We start from the raw sequence: 13,530 nt of genomic DNA on the forward strand, positions 1-13,530 counted from the left end.
TTGCATTCAAATATGTTACTAGTTGTATGTCCTTGGGTAAGCCATTTGATGCTTTTGTCTCAGTTTCCTTAGCTGTAAAATGAGCTGGAGAATGACAAACTACTCTAGTTTCTTTTCTGAGAAAATCCCCAAATGGGGTCATGAAGAGTCAGATATGACTTAACAATGACTTGACTACAAGGCACTGGAAGGTTTGTAGTCAAGAGAGGATGACTTGAATTTGAATTTCCCCTCTATCCCTTTCTGTATCCCATGAGAGACCTTGACCAAGTCATTAAGGTTTGGACAAGATGACCTGGAAGGATCTGTCAAACTCTGAATCTATGATTCTCTGTCTCCTCTTTTTAGGTTTAGGTTTACTGCCCTGCAGCTTCCCTATTTCACCACTAGATGGCAGAGGTAAGACGAGATACTGACTATTGGTAATAATGGAGAAGTCTGAAGAAATGAATAATTCAACAAATATTAGTTGGTATTTACTATAAGCAAGACACCTTGGTGGATGCTGAGGAAATAAAGGTGAAAAATGACTGGTCCTTGCTCTAAATTAGCTTATGAAGAATCGGTCAATCAAAGTCTGCCTGTGATGGATGGAATTAAAAAATAACCCGTTCCAAAGTCAGTCTCACTAACTCATTGGAGTAATGTGGAAAGCACTTAACCAGAAGTCAGAAGGTCTAGGTTTGAGTCTCAGCTCTGTGATAGGATCCTAGATTTAGAGCTAGAAGGAATCTTTGAGGTCATCAAATTCAATGATTTCATTTTACAGATGAGGAAAGTGAGGCACAGGGATATGTTTTTAATGATGTACCCCTCAACCACTTAGTTAGTAAGTGTCTGAAGTGGAATTTGAGCCCAGATCATTCAAACTGCGAGCCAAGTGCTCTATCCACTATCCATACTGCCTCTCTTCAGGGAACTCTGAGTCTCAGTTTGCTCATATGTAAAATGGACAGCTAGAGGGTTGAACATGGAGTCAGGAAGACTCATCTGACCTCAGACACTAGCTGTGTCCCTGGGCAAGTTACTCAACCCTGTTCACCTCATTTTCCTCATCTGTAAAAATGAGCTGAAGAAGAAAATGGCAAATCACTCCAGTATCTTTGTCAAGGAAACCCCCAGTGAGGTGCCAAAGAGTTGGATACAACTCAACAATACAACGACAAAATAGGAAAAAGTGATAATTACCTTCACATGTCACAAAGTTGTCATGGGGGAAGTACTTTGCCAGCTGTAAAGAGATACATACATCTGAACTCTCCATACCACCTTGTGCCTCTCTCTTTTTGTTTTGCATTTCCCCTTGTATTTCTATTGTTTGCCTTACTTTTTCTATTACCTGTAAAAGGCAGGTTGCATATAGCATTTAACCAACTATGGCATTATTTTGAAATGCCTGTAATACAGTATAACCAAATCCCCTGTCACAGCATTATAAGAACATGTAGTGATGTTGTTGGTTCAGTTGTTTCATTTATAACATAATATTGTTCCTAGGAATTAACTGCAGGCTCCATCCCTCTTCCTACATAAGGTTGCTTTTCTTAACCCTCATTTTAATGATGAAGAGACAGGCTCAGCATAATCAAATGACTTGCCAGTGATCAAAGAGCTAGTAAGTCCCAGTACTGGAACTTGAAGCAATAGTCGATTTCCTAATAGATGGTGCTCTCGGCTTCCTCTAGTCATTATCCAGTTCCCCAGTTGAACAATGAACTTAATTTTCTCCATTATTTTTTACTGGATTGTTTTTCCATGGTTTAAGATGAAATAATCCAATTTCACAAAATAAAAATAGAGGTGTTGGATCTGGGCTACCTAGCCTAATTCCCTCATTTTAAAAGGAGGAAACTGAGGCCCAGAGGAATGGAATTTTTGGTCTCAGAGTCAGAATAAGAACCTGGTTTGTCTGTTTCACAAGAGAGTCATAACTAAAACCCTTTTTATACATGAGGCAAGCAGCACAAAATATTTTTTTTTAATTCTGTGAGGAATAATGTGTGAAGGGACTCTGCGACATTGTGAGACCTCTATTGTGGGAGGAGGGAGGATCAGAATGGAGTCAGGCCTGGTTGAAGCTCATCTAGTATACTGTTCCCACCAGAAAGGAAAACCATCTTCTTGATTTAATCATTCTTGCTAACTCGTTGCTGAGATGAGTTATTTGTACACTTATGCAGTACTGAAAGTATTGCCGGCACCCTATAAATTTCAGCATCTTGATATAAAACTCCATTTACCGTACCTTAGTTATAACTCTATCTTGTTTTTCTGGTCCTACAATGTGCCCTCATGGGACATGACTGAAAGCTTATGAAATACTTCTGCCTCATAGATGCATTTCCTATTGATGCATCTTTAGTTCATTTGTGTAGGAACCTTCTGGCAAGTAACTTCCTCCACCTATACATGAAACTTATAGTCTTAGGGAATTATCTAGGGACACGAAGAGGTTAAGCCCAGGATCACACAGCAATAATGTTAGAAATAGAATTTAGACTCAAATCTTCCATTTTTTTCAAGTCCAGTACTTTTCCTACCTCGACATCTTCCTACCCACTTTGACTTTCATAAAGGAGTGTTCAGTCAGGTGACATAGTGAATATAGCATTAAATCTGGAGTCAGGGTCACTGTGTGACCCTGGGCAAATAAGTCACTTCACTTCTGTTTATCTCAGTTTCCTCATTCCTAAAATGGGGAGGATAATACCACCTATTTCCCAGATTGTGAGAATCGAGTGAGATACTATTTGTAAAGAACTTAACAGAGTGGCTGGCAATATAAATGCTAGCTATTATTATAATTACAACTAGGTCCTGGTTAGTATAAATAATGAATCCCCTGGAGTGCTTGTCTATATTTGCATTTGCACTGTTCAAAGTTATAATAATGTGAAATATGTAAGTGGTTCCAACCCAATGGGAATAGGCAGAGTGAATTGAAATAATGCAATCATTTCAGGGGATTTGTTGTTATTTGGGAAGGCAGGTTGGAAGGAAATTGCGGAAGTCTTTGAATGCCACTTTTAGGAGTTGGAATTGAATCTGAATCTTCCTGACTGAGGCCAGCTCTCTATCTATGATGCCATGGCCTTCCTCACTTTATGTATATATGTGTATATATATATATATATATATATATATATATATATATATATATATATATATATATATCTGGCTTTGATAATTATGGTAACCAACCATTTCCACTCTATTTTGCCTCCTAGTCTCTGCTTTAATGCTCCCTACACAAATTGCTTTCCTGGGTGTTCTAACACATCACAGCACTTGCAAATGGAAGACAAGCCTTTCAGACTTGTTAATAAATGGAAACTTGGCTCTTCCTTGCAATCTAGGAAACTCTGTGAGCTGAGACATTTCCCCGAGGTGAAGGAAGAAAGGCTTGATTCTTTAATGAGAACATTAAACTCTGTTTCACCTCTCTTTTTGTGGTGCCAAAGGCTTCTTCATCAGAATGGATGCTTGGGGGTAGAAACTCTTGTCTTTCTCTGGGTAATTTCCTTGTACCATTTCTCTCTGATAGCCCATATACGTGCCATCACGTTTTGTGTTATCAGGAGAGAACAATGCATCCCCATGATGAAAAGAAGCTCTTTCTGGGTCCCTTCCTTTCCATAATTGGTACTGTTGTCTACCCAAGAAACCTGAGTTTAACACGGGGGCTCACTTGACAGTTCCAGCATTATTGTTCTGAAATGAGACATTTTTCTCTGGTGATAAATGAAGATCCTGGGGATTTAGGCCAGCCAAATTGCTAACAGATAAATATAGTTTACCCGGCTAAGTTGTGTTTTCTGATGACTTTATCAGTTATCGTTCCTGCTTCAGTTCTTAGAATCTCAGCTAAGCATTTTATTGGAATGAAAGTCTTAGGGCCTGCTCCTCTGTAACTCTTTCAGGCTAGGGATTCATCCCTCAGATGCCCAGGACCCAAGTCTCCCTTTAGTACAAATATTTAGGAAGTTTGTCAGTCTGAAAACAAGCTATTAACTAACTCAACAAATTATTAATCCCTACTATGTGGGGCAAGGATTTGGGGACAGATGAGCTGAAGTACTAAATATAACTGTAGTACTATATACTACCTGTGTGATGGTGAGTAACTCAGTTAATCTCTCCAGGTCTCAGTTTCCTCATCTGTAAAATGAGGGAGTAGGTCTAGTCTAGTCAATCTTTAAGATTCCTCTGGGGGGGTGGTCTTTAATCTCTGACTGCTATTCACATCAGATAAGGAGGCAAGAGGGAGAATTTAACTATATACCAATATATGACTTTAAAAAGGGCTAAGATGTAGTTTATGAGTTCTTAGAGCTTTAAGAAAGTTAACGTAATGATTAGTCTTGGGGTTGTTGAGGTGGGGAAAGGACTTTCTGATTCTCTTGTCATCTGTTCCCCACTGACCTTTGTCAGCCTCAGTTGCCTTCATGTATTGACTCCTTGTCCCATGTCTATATCTGTTAATATGTGTGTGTATACAGCTAAAAGACAAACAAGACCTACAGACAAAGGCTTAGGGGGTGCACAGAGGAGGTGGCCCAGTCTGCCCTGATCTCTCAGCCAAAGTGTCCATAGGTTGGCATTCCAGCATGTGCCTTATCTCCTGGATACTAATTACAGCTTCCCTATAGAATTCATGCTGTATTAAAAACTACTTTAAAAAACCAAAAAATAAAAAACAAAAAGGGTTAAGATGCCATTTCACTCCTCAAACCTTACCATGGTCATTCAACTAACATTTTTGAGTATTACAGTATTTCATAGGACAAAGAATTCTGAATTTGAAGGTAGAAAATCTGGATTCAAATCCTGACTTATTAGCTGTGTGACTATGGACATTTTTGGACATATTATGGACCTATTAACATTTTTGAACCTTCATTTGTTCATCCTTAGATAATACTACCCATAGTATTGTATCACAGGAATATGGTAAGACTCAAAAGATACAGGGGAGAAAGAGTACTTTGCAAACTTTCAACCTGTCATTTAACTATCAGTGTCAGTTAACTGAACTGTCCTAGGCATTTGAGTCTACCCTATCCACTTGATTAATCATCCCTTTATTCTGGCACACTTGGCCAGAAAAAAAGGTGTGCATCCTACCAAACCATTGGTGGGGACCCAAGTCACAAAGAACAGGCAGCAACTTTTGTCTGATCATGCACTGGCTGTTATAAATATCAATTGTAGTCAATTAATTGGTGATATGAGTGATAACCTGGTTACTGAAAAGTCAATGAGGTACTGTAGGACCTGTCTTAGGACCTATTAGGAAAAGAGACAGCCACTGGAAGAAGAGAAATCATTGCAATGATTTAACCACAGAATGTTAGAGCTGGAAGGGGCTTAGAGATCATCCGGTGGAGCCCTCTTCCCTTTGTAGATGAGGGAGACTGAGGTCCAGGGAAGGGATTTTTTCAAGGTCTCATTGTCCAAGGTAGATTTAGGACTAGAATTATAAAACCTGATAGATTGCCCAATGAGTTTGTGTCACCACTAGGGCAAGAACTGATTTTCCCAAGTGAAAGAAAAGTAACTGTTTGTTTTTTCCTCATATTTATCATAGGATCAAAAGGTCATAGATTTAGAAATGGAAGGGTTTCACTTTACAGATGAAGAAACAGATCAATGACTTGTTGAAGTCACAAGTACCAGGGTAAGGATTCAAACCCAGGTCTAAGCTATCAAATCCAGTGTTGTGTATTAAAGACTTTTTCCATATTATATTCCATTTGATCCTCACATTTTTCATATGAGGAAACTGAGGCAGACATAGGTTAAATGACTTGCCCAGAGTCATACAGTTTGTGTCTGAGGTTGACTTTGAACTCAGACCTTCTTGACATCAGTACAGCTTCTATTCCCCCTTTCACATGATAAGACCATAATAGCACTTTAGCTATTCAAAGATGGCAATCCTTTCTCCCAATAAGTCTTTATTTTTCCAGCCTAAATATACCCTAGTGCCTTTAATTGTTCTTTATATATAATATAGTCAAATGGCTGCTCACCATTTTCATCACCTTTCTCTAAATTCAATTTATCAAAACTATTTTTAAAACTCAGCCCTCAGAATTTTTCTAATCATCATACAACGGAATTATTAATTCCTGTATCCTGGCAACTGTGGTGGTCCTAAGAATGTGTTAGTTTTTTTTAGTAGCTAAATTATACCAATAGTTCACACTGCACTTGCAGTAAGCCAGGTCCACAAAATCTTTTTCATATAAAGTGCTTCTAAATAAGACCAGTTTCATTTTGCATGTGTACACAGAGCTATAAAAGTAGGGCAGCTACTTGACACTGCCCCAGGAGACTGAAACTTAGAAAATGCTAGCAGCAATGTCTTGAGCTGCTCTCCTATTCTTGCATTTCAGATGAGCTCCTTCCCATCTGGAACTATCCTTGGTGGCAATGGCCTCCTCCTGATTTATGCTCTTTCCTCTTCGTAGTCATATCATTAACCCTTTCCTCTAACTGACTACTAGTTAGTCCCCACTAACCCCACTGACCCTTCTCTAGTCATGGCTATTCCATTAACAGGGGTCAGGTTTTCGTGTTTTCTCCCTTAAACACCTGTACCCTTGGTAATCTTGTCACCCTCACCTCTTCTTTCCTCAGGAGCACATATTCCTATTTATGGTTATTATACTATGCAATTATATAAAGAATGCTATAATAATATATGATTTTATATATTACTATATTATATTGTGTCATGTTATAATAATATAATTATAATAGCTGCTACACCTCAAGATTGTTGTGAGGATAAAATGAGATAATATTTGTAAGCCACTTTCCAAACCTTGAGAGTCATATAAATGTTAACTATTATAGTTCTGCTTATACAATTGATTCTTTGAACCTCAAGGTAGAACTTTACATTTGCCCCTTATTCAATTTCATCTTGGTCCATAGTTTCAACCTGCCATTACCAATCTGAATTTTATTTCCGAATCATCGTTTCCTCAACTGAAATATAAAAGTTGGACCCTCACAGAATCACAGAAGCCTTAGCCTCCTGGTTTAATCCATACCTCCAAAGAGATCATAACTTCAACATTCTTGATAATTTATCATTCAGTTTCTGCTTGTAGGGCTGGAAACCCATTACTTTTCAAGGCAGTCAATTCTACAAATGTCAATTCTACTAACTATTAGGACATTAAGGTTATATTTGCTTCTTTTGCAGCTTCCACTAGTTATTCCTAATTCTGTCCTATGAAATCAAGCACTACTTGAATGGTTCTCATGTCCCTCCCCAGTTTTAATATCTCCAAAGTCTTTAACCAAGCATTACATGATACAGATTCAAGACCATTCACCATTTGGGCTTTATTCTTCTGGATTATGTTCCATCTTGTCAATGTCCTTCATCAACTTTAGTGTCCCAGATTGACACATATTCCAGAAGTGGTCTGACATGCTTCTGGCAGAGTATATTAAGACTATTAGATTGCTCACATTGAGTTCTTGGCTTAGCTGGGATTTCCAGAAGTGGAAGAAAATTAATTCATATTCATTTTAGGATGATAGGATCATAAATTTGGGAATAGAGGATTCCATAGCTTCCTTATAATTGGTAGTTGTATTTCTCTCTGTCTTTGTCTCTCAACAATATGTCCTGATTCTTTTTCATTTTCCTCCAGATGAATCAGAAATGACAAATACAGGAGAGAACTGTTCTGCTCAATGGCAATAATGTGGGTAACGTACAAGGGTTTTGACATTTATGTGCTGAGAAGAAGGAAAGAAGTGCCTTGTTAAAATTCACTCTCATCTCTGGTGCATGTGAGACACTGGGCGAAATATGCAGGACAAAGCTGAAACTACAGAGCTAAGTTCAACAGTGACTCAAATGAAGAACAGATAAATCAGAGTGTGGAGGTCATTTTGTCCTGATATTCACAGGTTTCCTAGGGACTGGCTGGACGAGTAATCTCCAAGGAACAGACAATGGAATTTTTTGGAATTGGAAGAATCTGCCAAGACTCTGCTTTTATTCAGATGAGTAGATTTTGCTAATCTTTACAACATCAATAGGATAGTCCTGGGCTTTTATTTTATTCACTTGATTCACCATCCTTATACCCTGGCATATAAAGCCAAAAATGGCAAGCTTACCATCAAGCCATTGGTTGGGAGCCAAAGTCACAAAGAATCGACACCATTGTTGTCTGGCTGTGCATGAACCACTGAAAGAATTCCATCCCTTATGAATTTCAACTCTGGGTAATTTCATCTGCAAAATGCTTGCCATTGTAAATACATCACCTTTGCCTGGTTTTTTTGGATCACTACCCTGGACAATGATGTTTTTGATGATTCTATAAAACTTGATGCCATTATAGAATCACATAGAATAAACTCTGCAAAGTCCTTCCAGGTCTTGGGGACATATTTCCTATATGGTTCCAGCACCACAGTGCCCATGCTGATTTCCAGGAAGACTTTGACTGATCGCAAGAAATCAGAGAGAACCACTGCCATACTGGAGCCTACAAGATTCCTCAGTCAATCTTTTTGTGTTTCTCTAAAAACAGCTTAAGTTCAAATTAGCTTTTTTTGGCTGCCATATCACACTATTGAGTCATAGTGAAAGTCCTTTTCAACAAATCCCCAGATATTTTTCAGACAAAGTTATTTCAGACCATATTACCTGTATCTTGTATTTGGGAAATTGGTCCCAAGTGTAAGAATATCCCATGTTTATTAGATTCATCCTAAAATTCTTGACTGTCAAGATCATCTTCAATCTTGTCGCTGTCATTTAAAGGGGCAGCTATCGCTTCCAGCTCTGTGTCCTGAAAGCTTCAAAATTTTACTATATGGTTTCTAAGGTTGCCTCCAATGTGAAGTCCCACAATCTGTTTGGATTGATTATTCCTTTCAGCTTTTCATCATTAAAAAATTTATAAATATGACTTTAATAATTCCTTCAAGCTATTGTTAATTTTTATTCAATTTAAAAACAAGTTTGATTATTATAAAAATAAAATATATAATTCAACATAGAGGATTGACAAGACACAATTTAAACTGGTTATAGCCTGGCTACAAATATAGAAAGGAATTTTCAATTTTTTTTCCCTTGAAATTAAATTGTACTATACACTGAACAATGTCTATTCACTATTTTCTCTTTATTCCCTTCCCTGGTTCAGATTTGAAAACAACAAAGTGAATGAAAAAAATAGTTAAGCAAAAGAAGACATTTAGGTACCCTATTTATTTCTTCTATTTTAAAAGATTATTTGCAAAGAATAAAAGAACTCAGAGCTAGTATTTACAGCTTCAGGTCATTATGCCCTTGAATTTAAATTTATGTCAGCAGTTTCTTTAGGGGAAAAATGCAGAAACATATTTAAGTAATAGAGTAAGCTTTTAAGTTGGCTACAGAATGCTAGCAAGATGATTCTCCCTCCAACACAAAAACACAATACACTCTTAGTTTATTAGTGAAACAGTTATGTAAATCTTTTTTAAAGTTTTTTTGCAAGGTAATGGGGTGAAGTGACTTGCCCAAGGCCACACAGTTAGGTAATTTTTAAGTGTCTGAGACCAGATTTGAACTCAGGTACTCCTGACTCCAGGTCTGGTGCTCTATGCACTGTGCCACCTAGCTGCCCCAGTTATGTAAATCTTGTAGGGATTGTTCCACTTCTGCAATCATAAAAATGATAGTGTTGATTATTTTTATGCCATTTCTCCCTAGAGAGGTCTTAATGATTTGTTTGCATGGGAGATGAATTAGCCATTCATTGACCATCTTCCATCTGTTTCAAGGATTTTCCCTGTAATTACTTCATTGCCCACAAGATGGCAATCCCGGTCCACATTTTTGCTAAGGAATTTTGCTCACTGGAGATCTTGGCAGTTTAAAGAGGATGATTTGGGCTAATATAGCAGTAGAATTTACGATTTTCATTCCCAGCACATAATTGTATAATAAAAGTGCTAAATGGTCGCAGTCACTGCCATTTCTGTTTAATTTAAAATGTACAGACACTCTCCTACTATTAACAGTACAGTATTTTCCTATTACAACAGTTCTTGCTAGTGCCTCAGTCACTCCCTAGCAGCTAATAAGGTGCATTTGGATGGGAGCATAGAAAGAGCTCAATAGCTCTCTCAAAGTCTGAATCAAAGAAAAACCTTGCCTGCCCGTGGCTGAAGCTACTGGCAAAACCTTCATAAGTACCAGAGAGAACAAGACTCAATGTCTACCAATGGTAGCTTATCTTATCTCCTAATTATGGGATTTTTCAGAGCCTCATAGCAAATATGAGTGACAGTAGAGTTTTTTTTTCATAACTCTGGGATATATAAAAAAGGTTCAGAAATATTTTCTTCTAAGATTAAGAAATTCTAGGTGACTGCTCTGAAGAAGTACCCCAAAACTCATGAAGCTGGAAAAAGGGGACTTGAAGCTGGAAGAGACTAGTTCAGATCTCAGAGCCTCTGTTTCTTCATCTGTAAAATTAATTATCAATTAATTAATTTATTAATTAAACTCCTATTATCTAAGTAGCCCTTTTAGTTGATGAGAGACCAAAAAAGAAAGAATTAATCTACTATCATTCATAGAACATAGAATATAGTTCTGGTGTTTTGGAGTAAGTACCTGTGATTTCCATGGTGTAGGGAACTTACCAGTCCCTGTAGAACACACATACCAGGATTGGTACTTTTGAATGGCCCCTGACCCAGAGAATCAGGAATCACAAGGTGTTCCATGGGATGACCCCCCCGCCCCAGGCCACACATGGGAATGTTCTCCCAGAATGGAATTCATCCATAGTTCTGTTTTCCTTGGCCACTTACCTATGGTTACAGGGTTAACATGTCTTCCAAGTCCTGCCTTCTATCCTTTATATAGATTAGGAATGGATCAATCAATCAACCAAAAAGTATTTATTAAGCATATATTATATGTCAGGCTTTGTGTCCATGCTGGGAATAAAAGGTCAAAGAATGACACATTCCCTTCTTTCAAGAAGATTCATTCATAAAATGTGGTTGATAATAACTAACTACAAGGGCTGTACCTGAATTCATATCCGGGCACCACACTTACACTCTGTGACCCTGGGCAAGTCATTTAACCATCATGTGGCTCAGTTTCCTTTATCTGTAAAATGGGAATAATGACAGCCCCTATCCTACAGGGTTGTTGTGAGGATCAGAAGAAAAAATAATTATAAAGCTCTTAGTACAGCTTCAGGTGCTACATTAAGGCTTATTTCCTCCCTTTTTTTGGTCTAGTGATTACTGCAAATCTCCAGTTAGGCAACGGAGGAAAGCACCTTGTTAATATTAAAGCTCTATATAAATGTAAGTTATCCTGAAAACATTGGTTTAAGGATGTAAAGGTAGAGTCTTCTGGAGGCTTCCTAGAGCTCTCTATAGCAAGAAGCAGAGAAAACCTTTACTGTATAATGGAAGCAAGTTCTATTCCTGATTCATTTCTGCTTTCCCAGGAAGCTAATAGGGACTTCTTTAGGAGCTTTAAGAATCAGACCCTAAAGTCTAACTCCAACACATCTGTCGAACAAATGAAGGATTTTTTTCCCCTTTTGGTTTATGAGGACAACTTTTTTCAGAACCAGAAAGGCTGTAAAATTCTCCATTTCCAATTCAAGAGGCAATGGTAGAACTGCTACTTTCCCTATTGTCCCTACCTGCTACATCCTATGAGGCAGGGATGCAGAGCAAGAAGCCTGTTTTCCAAGGAACACATCAATCTCTCCTCTTCAGTTTTTCTTTTCCTCACCCCCTCCTGGCAGGGTGCCTCTAAAGCCAGGAGAAGAGAATCCTTCTTTCCCTGTTAACCTACTTCATGTAAATGATGAAAGATTTACATTACTGTTGAGAAAAGCAATCAGAAAAAAAGGAGCTCTGAACTTGTGATCTTAGTGACTGCAAATGGGGAAGGAGGAAGTTGTCAGAGAGACAAAGATTTTATATATATAGATAGATATATGAATATATCCATATATATATAGAAAGCATTTAGCAATTTAGCAATATCTACTTTTAGAAATTTTTTTAAAGCAGATTCTTTTAAAAATTTTTAACTTTTTAACCTCATTTAACAAAAAGGCAATGAAGTTTGTAAAGAGGTTTTAGAAACAGAATTTTTTGAAAAGTAAACATTATTTTTAAAAATGATGATCTTTATCTCCAAATACCTTAGCATCTGCTGTGAAGGAGTTGTCTTCCATTTTCTATTACTTATTCATATGAGCTCAAATTTCTAAAAGACCTTAGAGGCTAAATCATTTGCTCTCTACTTGACAGATAATCCTCTCTACAGTATCTCCAATAAATAGTCATTCAGGCTCTATTGAAGACTCTAAGTGAGGGGACAACTTACTCTGATTTTCCATTTTACTTTTTCTGGCTTTAATGGATAGGAATTTTTGCCTTACCTTGGTCAAAATTTGCCTCATATGTATGTATATATATAACTCAACCCTTCAAATACTTGAAAAATCACTATCCTATCCCTCCAAGACTTTTCTAGGCTCAACACCTCCAGTTTCTTTAACCAATCCTTTTATGATATCTCGAGGTCCTTCACAATCTTAATTGACCTTCCCTGGATGTTCTTCGGCTCATCAGCATCCGTTCTAAAATATAGTGCCTAGCAATGAACAGAGTATTTCAGATGTGATCTAACCAGAGCAAAATGTAGCAAGACTATCATACAGTGGGTACTGTATTTTCTTATATACATGGTCTAGGATTGCAATAGTTTCTTGGTCACTACATTTTACTGTTGACTCCTTTTGAGCAACTCCCCAGACTATACTTTGTCATAAATATATGATCAATGTGGTGTAAAAAAATAACCATACTGATGAAATAAGATGTTGGAATTAATATGGAAAGAGTGTAATCAGAGAATCCTTTGATGAACAATTGTTCTGTCTGGAGTACACTGAATATACTTCATTGAACCATACTGAGAGCTAGGTCCATTCTGGTGCCTTATATGAATTTGGAGCTGTGCTCTTTCTGGTGTTATATTTGTCCTGGTCCTTCCTGTTGGGTCCCTTGATAAAAGTGTGTCATACAGTTATTATACTGCTTTCTGGAGAAGATAACCATTAATAGGAGGAGGCGCCCAACCTCTGGCCTGCTCTGACAAAACACATATAGCCTAAGGGAGCTATTCATACAATACAACACCAGGATGAGGGTGAAAACATCTTATGTTTTGACATTTTAAGAATCAATCACCAGGGAAAATAAAATAGCAGTTATAAGTTAACACTCATGTTTGTCATTGTCAATATGTGCATATTAGATTTTTGTATATTATATATTTTTTTGAGTGTGAAAGAAAAAAATAACTGTTCTACCTGATCCATCCTATATTTTGAGTATCTTTCCATTCTCACAGGAAGACTCTAGATAAAGCCCAAATCTAAGCATTAATGATTCTCTCCAGGTCCTACAATTTTCATCATATTCCTTTTACTCCTAAAGCAATGTATCTTG

General features: G+C 37.4%; 1 long non-coding RNA gene across 1 annotated transcript; it reads left to right on the forward strand.

The window, feature by feature from the left end:
• The first annotated feature begins 347 nt into the window (after positions 1–347).
• On the forward strand, positions 348–8,943 carry LOC141519919 (uncharacterized). Its single transcript, XR_012477476.1, has 3 exons — positions 348–399; positions 5,588–5,677; positions 7,674–8,943. It is a non-coding gene; the product is annotated as an uncharacterized LOC141519919 (long non-coding RNA).
• The last annotated feature ends 4,587 nt before the right edge of the window (positions 8,944–13,530 follow it).

This window comes from Macrotis lagotis, chromosome 4 (genome assembly GCF_037893015.1).
Source record: "Macrotis lagotis isolate mMagLag1 chromosome 4, bilby.v1.9.chrom.fasta, whole genome shotgun sequence".
Taxonomy (NCBI): Eukaryota; Metazoa; Chordata; class Mammalia; order Peramelemorphia; family Peramelidae; genus Macrotis; species Macrotis lagotis.